This window comes from Coregonus clupeaformis, chromosome 39, assembly GCF_020615455.1.
Source record: "Coregonus clupeaformis isolate EN_2021a chromosome 39, ASM2061545v1, whole genome shotgun sequence".
NCBI lineage: Eukaryota > Metazoa > Chordata > Actinopteri > Salmoniformes > Salmonidae > Coregonus > Coregonus clupeaformis.
In genome coordinates this window covers 15,059,174-15,073,990 of record NC_059230.1, presented here as the reverse complement: position 1 = coordinate 15,073,990, position 14,817 = coordinate 15,059,174, and the positions used below count along the sequence as shown (strand labels likewise).

Sequence of the window (14,817 nt, the reverse complement as noted above, 5' to 3'; positions counted from 1 at the left end):
ACTCTTAACCGTATACATGGATGAATGCTTCACGGCAGACTGGAATGAGTCACATATGTAGAATAATTATTGTATGGTGTTTCAAATCATGCATTGTCGCTCACATTCATGGCCAGCCATTGTTTGAGATGGCACAGCAGTAATTGTATGCAGAGACTATGTAATCTCAGTAGTTGTAGGATTTTAATTTCAGTGATCCTTGTAATGGTGTGCACTGTGCTATGGGAAACATGAGGGTAAGCATAAATGTTTCAACACTGTTGTTTTGTAATTACACCCTCTGTTACCTTTGTAATTGTCTATCAGTTTAATGTAATTTTTTTCTCATTTGGTGCGTCATTGAGCAAGATTCATCCCAGCTGGCTTCAAATGCAGTCTACACACACACAAAGATTTATAAAGAGGAGAATAAAAAATCAGTTTTTACAGTCCTTGGCTGAAGGCTTATCTACACAAAAATATAAATGCAACATGAGTTACAGTTCATATAAAGAAATCTGTCAATAGAAATACATTCATTAGTCTGTAACCTATGGATTTCACATGACTGGGAATACAGATATGCATCTTGGTCACAGATACCTTAAATAAAGGTAGGGGTGTGGATCAGAAAACCAGTCCGTATCGGGTGTGACCACCATTTACCTCATGCAGCGCGACATCTCCTTCGCAGAGTTGATCAGGCTGTTGATTGTGGCCTGTGGAATGTTGTCCCACTCCTCTTCAATGGCTGTGCGAAGTTGCTGGATATTGGTGGGAACTGGAACACGCTGTCTTACACGTTGATCCAGAGCATCCCAAACATGCTCAATGGGTGACATGTCTGGTCAGTATGCAGGTCATGGAAGAACTGGGACATTTTCAGCTTCCAGGAAGTGTACAGATCCTTGCCACATGGGGCTGTGCATTATCATGCTGAAACATGAGGTGATGGTGGCGGATGAATGGCACAACAATGGACCTCAGGATCTCGTCACGGTATCTCTGTGCATTCAAATTGCCATCAATGAAATGCAATTGTGTTCGTTGTTCATAGCTTATGCCTGCCTGCCCATACCATAACCCCACCGCCACCATGGGGCACTCTGTTCACAACGTTGACATCAGCAAACCGCTCGCCCACACAACGCCATGCACGCTGTCTGCTGGTACAGTTGAAACTGTGATTCATCCGTGAAGAGCCATCGAAAGGGAGCATTTGCCCACTGAAGTCGATTACGACGGCAGGTCAAGACCCTGGTGAGGAGGACGCACGCAGATGAGCTTCCCTGAGACTATTTCTGACAGTTTGTGCAGAAATTCTTTGATTTGGTTTTATCAGCTGTCCGGGAGCCGGATGTGAAGGTCTTGGACTGGCTTGGTTATACGTGGTCTGCAGTTGTGAGGCTGGTTTGACGTACTGCCAAATTCTAAAACCAGAGGCGCTTTATGGTGGGGAAATGAACATTTAAATTCTCTGGCAACAGCTCTGGTGGACATTCCTGCAGTCAGCATGCCAATTGCGTACTCCCTCAACTTTAGACATCTGTGGCATTGTGCACATTTTTTGAGTGGTCTTTTATTGTCCCCAGCACAAGGTGCACCTGAGTAATGATCATGCTGTTTAAACAGCTTCTTGATATGCCACAACTGTCAGGTGGAAGGATTTTCTTGGCAAAGGAGAAATGCTCACTAACAGGGATGCAAACACATTTGTCCACAACATTTGAGAGAAATACACTTTGTGCATATGGACATTTCTTTTTTCTTTTTCTTTTTTTATAGCTCATAAAACATGGGACCAACACTTTACATGTTGAGTTTATATTTTTGTTCAGTATAGTTATGTCAGCTTTCTACACCCAGCCAGACCTGCTGTGCACATCTTAGTATTGCCTTTAGGTGCAGATAGAATTCCCCCTCTAGTCTGAAGGCATCAGCGTGCTTCAGTTTGGTTGGCGCCTAACCGAACGAGTGTGCTGGCATACTCCTTTAAAAGACCGGCGCTTGAAAAATGATAAAAGCGGCAATAGTACTGTTTGTCCATTTTGAGATGCGGTTGCCAGGATATACTTCCTCAAAATAGTTAGAATTAATCTAAGATAATTCAAGAAGTCTGTCATTAATTTTGATGTTTTTGCCAAAGAGATACTAGATTTGACATCTAAGATGTTTGGTGCAGTATTTTTCAAAAAACATTTTGGCATGAAAACGACTAGTCTCTAGTATAATAACCAATCACCTCCAGAAAAACTGTTGTGTGCCCGAACAGCCAAAAAAAAAAAAAAAAATAAATAAAATTCACGAATAATAAAGTCACAAAATGTCATAATATATGCACAAACTCTACCGAACTATTTAGGCTGGGAAGCAAGCGGACACCTTTAGTCACCTCGCCCTTGAGACTTTACAATCCAATGACTTTATCATGACAAAATCCACCAGCCTTGGTAAGATTTTGAGAGAACCCCTCTGCGAAATCAAGGCAACGGATGTTCAGTCTGCCAGTTGCTATCACCTTTTAGCCTTCCTATGTTTTGCTATTGCGAATATTGATTTAATAGAGAAGATAGCCCTGATGCCCACAACTTATTTCAATCATAACGTCTGCACCATACAGTTTTTATTATAGCCTTAAACTAATAGATTGGGAGTGCAATAGATTGTTATTGTGATAAAATGTATGTTGCCAAATGTTGTAGAACATTTGATTGAATGTTTTTGATTAAGGAAGGCCGGTAGGGTATAAACATCAACAGGTCAAGGATGAAGTCCCATCCGAGAAGGCAATAGATAAACATAGGAATATTACTAATCTGGCATTTTTGTGCATTTTCTCCTCTTGCATCTGAGCAGATGCTTTCTGTCCAAGTGGCACAGCTGCTCCAGAAGTCGGGCTGTTTAAATTAACCTAGTTTTGGGATGTTACTTAACTAATTTGGGAGAAGAGCGCCCATGTGTGGTCTGCTCTCCTTTGGGATGCTATGTGTGAGTCTTTCTGGGGTGTACTTGTCTTTTGTATGCAATGCCTGCACGTATAGACTGTGCAAGTTTGGAGGTGTGCGTGAGTATTTGTGTCTGGGTGTGTATGTGTGTGTGAGCAAGCATGTGTGCGTGCAGGGAGCAGTCGAGCTGTGACCTTGTCTTAACCAGCAGGATGTGAAGGGCACTGCAACGTAAGCCTAGTGGTCAATGGGGGCGTAGTTACCGCTCTGACACAAGTAATCCTAGACAGAAACCCCTTCCCTAAATCCAGACAATCCGCCACTCTCCCTTGTGGATCCTGTCATGGATCGCCATGCGGAAAATAGAACACCTTCTCCATCATTCAAGAGGCAGACCGCCAGCGAGGGCCTGGCACATTACGTTCATGGCTCAGTGTGTCAACAACGAGGCAGATGCAAACAGGATCACACCTAGATCCCCCAGACTCATGCATGTGGTGGTTATGTCTGAAACTGAATTAATGAATGTGTTAGGGATGTGCCATAGATTGACTTGTCCGGTCATGTTCTGTGCGGTGGGTATGGACCACGGAGTTGGTGTTTCTGTGTGTGTGTACGCACTGTAGAGCAGATAAGAAGAAAGATGTATGACATTGGCCTCAGGCCAAAATGATATTGAAATGCAAAGCAACACAGTAAGAAGGTGTTTAGGGTTGGTTTGGTCACCTCTGCAATCAATGAGCTGGGCCATCCGGAGTAGGTATCTTCCTTACGCTACACTGTATACCCCCTAAAATGTTTTCTTTTTAGTGCAGTCTGTGACTTGATAGATTAGATATGTACGTAATAAGGATAGAGATCACCCCTTCTCTTTATATCTACTCTGAGGTCCCTCCATCCTGTTATTCTGCCTATCCACACTTTTCGCTTTAGTTGAATGTGATTAAACTATGTCCTGTAGAAATGCAGGGTTTTTACACCAGAGCTCAACACAGAACACCTCATCTTGATGTGCAGCGACGTGGAACATATGATGGTGTTCCCTGTCATCATCTTTGTCCTCCATCCAGTGAACTAATGAATGAAATGTGGATAGAGCCTGTAATCCAGAATGGTGCAGTGGTTATTTCTTGTGTTATCTAATGCTCAGGCTATTGACTAATGGCACCTGACAGGGTTGTCCGTTGTTACTGCTGGGGGTGTGATTCATCACCACCAGAGGCCCTCCTTTCTTATCAGTGGGACAGCACTACCGGAGATACCCACTTTGTAGGCTACAGGGTGTGGCGAGGGAGCCAAGAGCTTCATAGGTAACTGTGTGCGTGCATGTTTGAGATCGAGACATACTATGCTAATGTTTTTTACCCAAATGTTAGAAAAGCACCTTGCAACATACAGACGAATGCGAGCCAGACCCGGTTTGAACCAGGCTTTGTCCTCAGACCCGCTGGAGCTTACAAAACTGAGTGACTTTGGCATCTGTTTTTCTTACTGCTTGCATGTAATATTTGTATCCTAAATGTTTGTCCATGGGGAAAATGGAGGTGGTTGTTCTGTGTGGCGTGACTGCTAATATCCTGGTTCATCCTGATTTTATTGCATTTGTCAATGGAATATGCACATCTTATTTTCCGCCAAACTCAGGTTTCTCCACCTAGACTCATCACTGTCTGTGTCCAGAGAAACCTTACCCAGGTTAATGTCACACGTATAGTGGAACATCTGTCTGCTATACTTCATGCACACTTGGTGGTCTACAGTCAACTCACACACTTGTAGGTGCACAGATCTATTTGTATATGTGTGCGCGTTAGTATACACTGAGTATACCAAACATTAAGAACACCTTCCTAATATTAAGTTGCACCTCCTTTTGCCCTCAGAACAGTCTCAATTTGCTGGGGCATAGACTCTACAAGGTGTCAAGCGTTCCACAGGGACAAGGTCCCATGTTGACTCCAATGCTTCCCACAATTGTGTCAAGTTGGCTGGATGTCTTTTGGACCATTCTTGATAAACACGGGAAACTGTTGATTGTGGAAAAACCCATCAGCGTTGCAGTTGTTGACACAAACCGGTGCACCTGGCACCTACTACCATACCCCGTTCAAAGGCATTTAAATCTTTTGTCTTGCCAATTCACCCTCTGAATGGCACACATACACAGTCTGTGTCAAGTCTTAAAAATCCTTCTTTAACCGGTCTCCTCCCCTTCATCTACACTGAAGTGGATTTAACAATTGACATCAATAAGGGATCATAGCTTTCACCTGGTCAGTCTGTCATGGAAAGAGCAGGTGTTCTAAATGTTTTGTACACTGTGTATATGTAACAAAGAGAGAGGGAGTTGCTGCAGCTTCAACTCTCTGAGCAAGCAGCATGGCGTCCCCTACTTAACGCGCTGCCATTAAAGGGGAATTAAAAATATATTTGAACGTAGCTCCAGTCAAGGGACTTCAAACTAAGTAGATGCTAAATGCTTTTATCAGCACTGGTGCACTTCTCATTACCCTCCCTTTCACAGTATGAGGGGGTTCTTCTGTAGTACGCTAATTATTGCAACAATACAGCTCTCTGTCCTTGAGGTTACATTTCATTTATGTGTGATATGTGTACCATATTGAAAGAACATATTGGCCGAAGTTAGACTTCATGACTGGATTATGTAACGTACATTGTGCATGGTAGTATTTAATTGATTCATGGCCATTCTCTACATGGGATCCGTTTTAATGGACTATAGGCTATGATAACTCTGGTATAGCTTAATGAGGGGTGGCAGGTTTATGTACAAAGCCGTTTCAGCAACGTGTTAGTGACATTGACATTGACTCGCTTCGCCTCTGCGTCGTCCGCTTTGAATTTCTATTGGAGTTTCCATTTAAATCAGTCTCCTCCAGTTTAGCTGGGAGATGAGCTGAGACTCCATTGCCACAGGACAATGAGTGCGTCAAACTGAGCTCTCTGACTGCAATTGAAGAATGCTCTGAAGGACGGTGCTATCAACCCCAGGGTATTTTTATGTGAGGATAGTAAAGCGGTAGTCAATTCCACAGGAAGTGTGGTGTGAAGTTTCAATCTAGGAGGAAAAGTGTATTCCTGCAGCACATTTGGTACAAACGCTGTAACCTGTAATGGTATTCCAGAGGGTGTTGATAAGATACTGCATACAAGAACCTTGCTTCACCTTAATGCCTTTCCTTTGGTAATGGTTTGCAGACTGCTTCTGACTTACAAGTACAGTAACGGATATTTCCATGTTTTAATTTCCTGATAACTGCATTGGCTATCTGCAGAACTATCATAAAATGGCTTGTCATTTATAGTTCATATTAACAACCTGAAATCTGAAATTACGGCTTATTCTTCATTGTTGAATAATGAAATTAAGAGAATATACTACATCAGAGCATATCTATCTAAACCAGGGGAAATGCATTTTATTTCAGTCGCAAGAAGTTGGACCTAGAGCCAATTGTCATGTTATGAGATTAGGACCTTCTCTACTTTTTGGTCGTATGATTTAAGTTGACATGGCATTACGTTAATTGGTTTGGTGAGAAGGTGCTCCCTTTTAAGTTCCTTCCTGATCAGCTTGGTTGACTTCACTGTGTGACAAGCTGTGACCCTATGGATAGTCCAAAAGGGAAGCCTAAAACGCGGTTGTTCTTGTCAACCCTTTTCAAAGTATTGATTGATTGATTGACATATCGACCAGGATCAGTGAAATCTCAATTTTATCAATAAGCTGTTTTAATGCTAGAAAATATCAAGTTTTTTTTAAACACTGTGTATAAGCAGTATATCATAATCAATAGTATAAATTAGCCAACACATAGGCCTATACTTTAAATCGAGGATGGGAAACTTTGGGGGCCATAACAAATCTGAACTCATCATGAGGTTCCGAAGTGGCTCGCGGGTCTGCATACCCACATTCTTACCCACACATGTAGTCAGAGCCGAGTTAAATTTAGTTGGCGGGGCACTCTACCTTGCGAGCAAAGCATTTTAGCGGCGCCCCTTTTGACAGCAGAGAGAAAAATGTATGTTTTAGATTTAATTTCCTGCAATTCTACACATTTTGCCGTTTTAAAGCAAGTTTGTTGCAATTCTACACATTTTGCCATGGGCGGAGAGCTTGAGCAATTGTATAACAAATTTCATGCAATTCTAGTCTTTTTGCCATGGGGTCGAGAGAAAAATGTGCAGTTTTAAGACTGATTTCCTACAATTCGACCAATTTTGCCATAGGTTGGAGAGAAATCTTTGCAGTTTTTAATATTATCTGAGTGAGTGATTAACAAAATTAATGGGGTCCCCCGGTTGATAATTCGCCCATGATTACTATAAATTTAGATAGCTAGATTAATTTTCTAATCTAAAAACATTTAGCTGACATGATCAATTTCCACTGAGTGACTGTCAGTGACTGACATAAGAGAAACTGCTGATGCACAACCAAATGCACGTTGTGTATTCTACTATTCTGACTCTGAACAGTAAGTTGAGACCACGACTGAGTTAACAAAGTTGCCCATCCCTGCTTTAAATTAACATCCTAATTCCACCCAATCATCTTTTAACAATGGGTCTGAGAGGCCATGAGAACGTTTATTTTATGGATAACATTTCAGTTGAAGTCTATTTATATCCTATCTAACCTTTCAGATAAAGTATATTTCTCCCATCTTTAACCTTTTATCACCGACACACTGAGCACAAAGAGCATATATCTTCAGAAGCATCTGTTGGTCTCGGCTTAGTGACAGCATGCTAAATTACAGTTCCTCCAGGTTCCTCTTTAATGGAGGGAACAATTAGACATGAAAAATGTCCCTTGCATGATAATGGGTGGCTAAATCTAGAGCCCACAGCACCGCAATGAAACTCCATAAAGAGGGACAATACGCACGTTAGCGATTTAAGGTAATCTGACTGAATGCAGTATTGGATATGCGTTTGATGCGCTCCTATGGGACGAGAATACCTTTCAGTCCACAGGTAATGAACAAACACCAGAGAATACATTAACGATGTGTACGTTTTGTTTTGAGTGTGATGGGTATAAATAGTATGTGACTGCTAAGATATCTGCACAGAAGGCCTCGTTATTGGCAGGATGACTTCAGGTGTTCATTGGCAAACTTCAGACGGGCCTGTATATGTGCTTTCTTGAGCAGGGGGACCTTGCGGGCGCTGCAGGATTGCAGTCCTTCACGGCGTAGTGTGTTACCAATTGTTTTCTTGGTGACTATGGTCCCAGCTGCCTTGAGATCATTGACAAGATCCTCCCGCGTAGTTCTGGGCTGATTCCTCACCGTTCTCATGATCATTGCAACTCCACAAGGTGAGATCTTGCATGGAGCCCCAGGCCGAGGGAGATTGACAGTTATTTTGTGTTTCTTCCATTTGCGAATAATCGCACCAACTGTTGTCACCTTCTCACCAAGCTGCTTGGCAATGGTCTTGTAGCCCATTCCAGCCTTGTGTAGGTCTACAATCTTGTCCCTGACATCCTTGGAGAGCTCTTTGGTCTTGGCCATGGTGGAGAGTTTGGAATCTGATTGATTGCTTCTGTGGACCGGTGTCTTTTATACAGGTAACAATCTGAGATTAGAAGCACTCCCTTTAAGAGTGTGACACCTGGGAGCCAGAAATCTTTCTGATTGAGAGGGGGTCAAATACTTATTTCCCTCATTAAAATGCAAATCAATTTATAAAATTTTTTACATGCGTTTTTCTGGATTTCTTTGTTGTTATTCTGTCTCTCACTGTTCAAATAAACCTACCATTAAAATTATAGACTGATCATTTCTTTGTCAGTGGGTAAACCAGGGGATCAAATACTTTTTTCCCTCACTGTATGAATGTCATATACACACAATGAGAGATAACAATCAGCCTAGAAATCAGCATATTTTGCGTTATGGTATCACAAAGTACTTGGGTAGTGAATTGATGTTAGCTTCAGCTGTAAGCTAAGGAAAGTTAGCCTACAAAGCTGGACTCTACCGTAATCTTCTTTCATTGCAAAGTGTTCTAGCCTGTAATGGACATTTTTTCCAAAAGTAATTACAGTTGCACCATTTCTACATGCTGTGTTGCATTGTTCAAGTGTGTTAACTTCTGTGCAGCATGAGTGGGGAGCGAACATGATGCAGCCCAGACTCCCTGTGAGTGTAGTGGCTCCAGGACAGGCTAGAGCTAGCAATGCGTAAGTGGAGCAGGCACAGTGCGCTCACGCTAGAAGGGGACATCAGCTGCATTGATACAGACTTGATCCTCCCTCAATCAGTAGACGACGTGAGACACATTTGATAAAGTACTCAAGGTAACAACAATTCTAGTACCGAACAGTTTTTCATGTTCTAGTATCAAAAATGTACCGAAGTTTTGGTATACCATGCAACACTAGGCTAAAACATCTCATGACAGCAAATGAAATGGCTACAAGCTCCTCTTGAATGTCAGCATCAGAAAACCAAGCTAAACTCTCCGATGTTAAACTGGGGAGAGAAAGTGGATCGGAAATACTACGTCCCCAAGACCTCGAGCTGCCATCCTCACTTACCCTCGACCAGAGCGCCAGGCTCCTAATCGATTGTCAGTGTTGCTTTTCCCAGTACACCCAAAACAGACAGACAAGGACAGAGACCAGTCGGAGCTCACTACACGTCACGAGGAGATCACATTACCCATCAGCATCCCCTCTGTCTCCCCCCTCTGTGCTGGAGCCCCTGGGCCGAGTGATGCCCGAACAAATTGCTCTTGAAGCAGCCCAGAGGCAAGTTGAGAATTATTTGTCAATTACCCGTCCCGTAACAAAGCGATCGATCTGCTTGGCAAAGAGGGGCCAACCCTTCGCAGCCAACTCCCAGGACAGTGGAGCCAAAACGGGCCTAATGAAAAAGGCTCAAAGCTCTGGTTAACACTTTATTTGGATAGTCCATCTGTAGATGCTCGACAAACTATATAGACTATCAATAACATTTCAACTATCTACTTAACCCTAGCCCTAACCTTAACCCTTGTCTTAACCCTAGCCCTTATTCTAACCCTAACCTTAGCAAGCAGTTGCTTATCAACAGTTGGTCGGTCATACTATTAACAAACTATCTGTTGAGCACCTACAGATGGACTATCCGGACTATTTACATTTGAGACATTTGGCAGAAGCTTTATCCAGAGCGACTTACAGGAGCAATTAAGTGCCTTGCTCAAGGGCACATGGACAGATTTTTCACCTAGTCAGCTTGGAGATTCGAACCAGCAATCTTTCAGTTACAGGCCCAACGCTCTTAACCGCTAGGCTACATGTGACCAATTTCAGATATAGACAAAAAAAGGTATCGTACGGTGTCCATATTATTAATCCCTTTGACAGTCACTGCTACGGTGTCCATATTAGGACGGCATTATTCTCTATGAAAGAAAGTCACTCCTATGATGTCCATATTAGGACGTCATCACACTGGCTTTAGAAGGCTAGAAACCAGGGGTACTTGACTGCTATTTGAGAAGGTCCGGTCACACACACTTCCTAGGCGGCAAAGGAGCGAATGAATATTGTCTTTATCGACGTAGTAACAAACTGGGCACGTAATTTGGCCATGATAACTACAAGATTTACAGTGCATTCGTAAAGTATTCAGACCCCTTCACTTTTCCACATTTTGTTACGTTACAGCCTTATTCTAAAATTGATTAAATAACATTCTCCTCATCAATCTACACAGAATACCCCATAATGACAAAGCGAAAACAGGTTTTTAGACATTTTTGATAAACCTCCACCCCAAAATACCAGATACCTTATTTACGTTAGTATTCAGACCCTTTGCTATGAGACTCGAAAGTTTGTGGCCTTGATTGCTCTATATGCAGGCATCTCATGTGTTGGCCTGTTTAATTGCCTTCCACAAGAGTTTTATGACCCCTGCATTGGCATAATAACCCATGGTGATGCAGCAGTTCTCTGCGTTAAAAGTCTGAGAACTTCATCTGCGTGACATAATAGGCAATCAAAGTGAAACATGAGATGGGGGGTGTTTTAGCACCTTTGTAGCCATGTGTTTTTGTGTCTGTTTTGTGCATGAAATTGTATTGGCCATGTACAGTTTACAGCACAATATCAATAATAATCAAGTAAAAAATATATATTTAGAGGAAGGTAGTATGTGTAGTAATTAAAATATGTACACAATAGGATATACAGTATAAAAGATGAATGTGCTATGTCATGTTAACTGTTACAGATATAAAGTGGATAGTGTCTTAGTCGCACAGTTGAATTAATAATATATTATAAACTGGGTGGTTCGAGCCCAGAATGCTGATTTGCTGACACCTGTGGTATATCAGACCATATGCAACGGGTATGACAAAACATTTATTTTTACTGCTCTAATTACGTTGGTAACCAGTTTATAATAGCAATAAGGCACCTCGGGGGTTTGTGGTATATGACCAATATACCACGGCTAAGGGCTGTATCCAGGCACTCGACGTTGCATCGTGCGTAAGAACAGCCCTTAGTCATGGTATATTGGCAATATACCACACCCCCTCGGGCCTTATTATAGAACGGCAGAGTTGACTGTGTGTGGGTTTGTGTGTGAAGACTGTGCTGACAGCCTGAGGTGCAAATAGTCTCTAAGGTGCAGGTGGACGGCTAGGGTTAGTTGTTCAACAGTCTGATGACCTGGTGGTAGAAGCTGCATTAGCTAATTTGTAGCCACGTGTTTGTGTCTGCGTGTACGTCAGAGAGGGTGCGTGCGCTCACCTCATACTAACTTCAAGAAGCAGTGTGAGTCTGAGAAGTTGTTTCCATAGCAGATGGTCACACTGGTTGCAATATCCATGTGCTGTGATACCAGTCATTGTGATAAAAGGGATGGTACGTAGATTTGTATCATGTTGACAGGGCCACTGGTGTCTTGACAATAGTGTTGACAGGCTTTGTGGCCGAAATGCATCATTTAAACTTCTGCCATGACGACAAATTGATAGAATTGCTTCAGTTGTTGGCCAGACTGCTGGCCATATTCTATGAGTTACTCTTCATGTTTGGGAAACAATTTCTACAGTATAAATCTATATTTTTACATTTCAATGAGTACACCGGAGTTTTCATTTTATTCACTTAATATTGAATATTTCTTACTGCGCTAATGTCTACTCAGATATTTTCTTATTTTAAATATTCATATTCAGTACGAATTTTCAACTTTCTCCAATTGGAAGTGCTGCTAACTAATGTCTTGTTCAGAGCTTCAAGATAGGCCTACGTTTTGATGTGTACATAGAAACACCCATATCAACTTTACTGTAAACACTTTATTCACATCTTTCTTCTCATGGTTATTACAGCCCCACATGTGTTTTTATATAACTTGAGGACAATGTAATGTAAACATACACAAGGAGGGTTTCAATGTATGTCTGAAAGGCACTCCGCTTCTTTCACATTATTAATTCAGTACATGTCAGGATGTGAATATTACTGTACCTTCTGGGCCCAGGTTAATTACACAGTTAAAGCATACTGGGGCATGTTTTGAAGGGACTGAGATAAATGACATTTTCTTCAACTGAGGAGCACTACCTAATTCTAATAATGGAATTCAGGAGGGAAAATGGATCTCTCGCAATAATTGAACTTCATGTGAACTACACTGAACAAAAATATAAACGCAACATGTAATGTGTTGGTCCCATGTTTCATGAACTGAAATAAAAGATCCCAGAAATTGTCCATACGAACAACATTTCTCTAAAATTTAGTGCAGAAATTTGTTCACTTACCTGTTAGTGCGCATTTCTCCTTTGCCAAGATAATCCATGCACCTGACAGGTGTAGCATATCAAGAAGCTGATTAAACGGCATGATCATTACACAGGTGTACCTTGTGCTGGGGACAATATGTGTTTTGCCACACAACACAATGCCACAGATGCCTCAAGTTTTGATGGAGCATGCAATTGGCAAGGAATGCCCACCAGAGCTGTTGCCAGAGAATTGAATGTTCATTTCTCTACCATAAGCCACCTCCAGTGTCATTTTAGAGAATTTGGCAGTACGTCCAACCGGCCTCACATCCGCAGACCACGTGTAAGGCGTCGTGGGGCTGAACGAACATAATTGCATTTTATCGATGGCAATTTGAATGCAGAGATACCGTAACGAGATCATGAGGCCCATTGTCGTGCCATTCATCCGCCGCCATCACCTCATTTTTCAGCATGATAATGATAATATAATATAATATAATATAATATATAAATAATAATATAATATAATAATAATAATAATAATATAATATAATAGTGCCCGGCCCGATTTTGCAAGGATCTGTAAACAATTCCTGGAAGCTGAAAATGTCCCAGTTCTTCCATGGCCTGCATACTCACCAGACATGTCACCCGTTGAGCATGTTTGGGATGCTCTGGATCGACGTGTACGACAGCGTGTTCCAGTTCCTGCCAATATCCAGCAACTTCGTACAGCCATTGAAGAGGAGTGGGACAACATTCCACAGGTCACAATCAACAGCCTGGGGAACTCTATATGAAAGAGATGTCGCGCTGTGTGAGGCAAATGGTGGTCATACCAGATACTGACTGGTTTTCTGATCCCACGCCCCTACCTTTTTTTTAAGGTATCTGTGACCAACAGATGCAGATCTGTATTCCCAGTCATGTGAAATCTGTAGATTAGAGCCTAATAAATGTATTTCAATTGACTGATTTCCTTAAATGAACTGTAACTCAGTAAAACGTTTGAAATTGTTGCATGTTGTGTTTATATTTTTGTTCAGTGTACATGCAATATTCAAAAGATAAGTATTTGTGTGTGTTTGTTCGTGCTCATTTGTATGCATTATTTTCTGTAGCTAACTATGTTTTACAGATTGGAGAAAGGTCATTCTTAGCACATATTTCCCTCATATCTGGGGCCATTTCCCCTTGATTAGATTCTAATCAAATTCTAATAGTGTCTCCAATGAGCCTGATCAATTTCAGCTCCTGAACTATGAAGCCAGGAAATGAATTCCATCGATTTCTGGTATTGACCCCCAGCCACACAGAGTATGAGTCGTATGGCAATGAGAGATTTCATTATGACACATTCACTGCTCCTCAGTGGAATAGACTGTACTGTGGCTCCTGGTGTCTGCAGTATTTGAACTCACTGTATACAGTACTTCCATGGTGGTAGGAGAGTGACTTATGAGTTTATGACGAAGGGCAATGGGTAGGGCTGTGGTGGTAACGCAATTTCCTCAGCCGGTGATTGTCAAGCAAATAACTGTCGGTCTCACGGTAATTGACCATTAATTAACATAAACACATTTAGCATCTCCTGGCTTCCACACATAGCCTACAAGACATTTTAAAAAGTCTAATAAATCCATGTAATAAAGCTTATAATAAAGCTTACATAAATCCATTATTTATTTTTGACAGGTCTAAAGAAGCATAATATGAAGAAAATTTAGTTTATTTCAGAAGAAAAGAGTAGCATACTCGGAGTTGTCCTTATGTTAGGTGCTGATGTGGCTATGCCATATGGCTGTGGGCTACACTAGTTGATTTAGCAGACAAGATCTGCTTATAATTCCGTGGCATTATTGTATATTATTTTATAATATGAAGAATACAATTGCAGAAAGCTGAATAAAATATTTTCTCCAAACGATTTAAGGGAGTGCGCACATGCGGCTATTCTGTGTTGAGCAGTTAACAAAGAAATAGGTACTCCAAATGCTTAATTTAGAGTTATTAATGTAACTTTAGTTATTCTACAAACGTTGGGCTATATGTTTTGATGTTTAATACATTGTAAGGCTGCATGATGAGAGACTAATGATGCACACATGACTGTATGCAC

At 41.5% G+C, this 14,817-nt stretch overlaps 1 protein-coding gene across 2 annotated transcripts in view; it reads left to right on the top strand.

The window, feature by feature from the left end:
- Window positions 1-14,817, top strand: part of LOC121554377 (Kv channel-interacting protein 4) — a 285,233-nt gene that overhangs the window by 89,223 nt on the left and 181,193 nt on the right. The gene's annotated exons all lie outside the window — the stretch shown is intronic.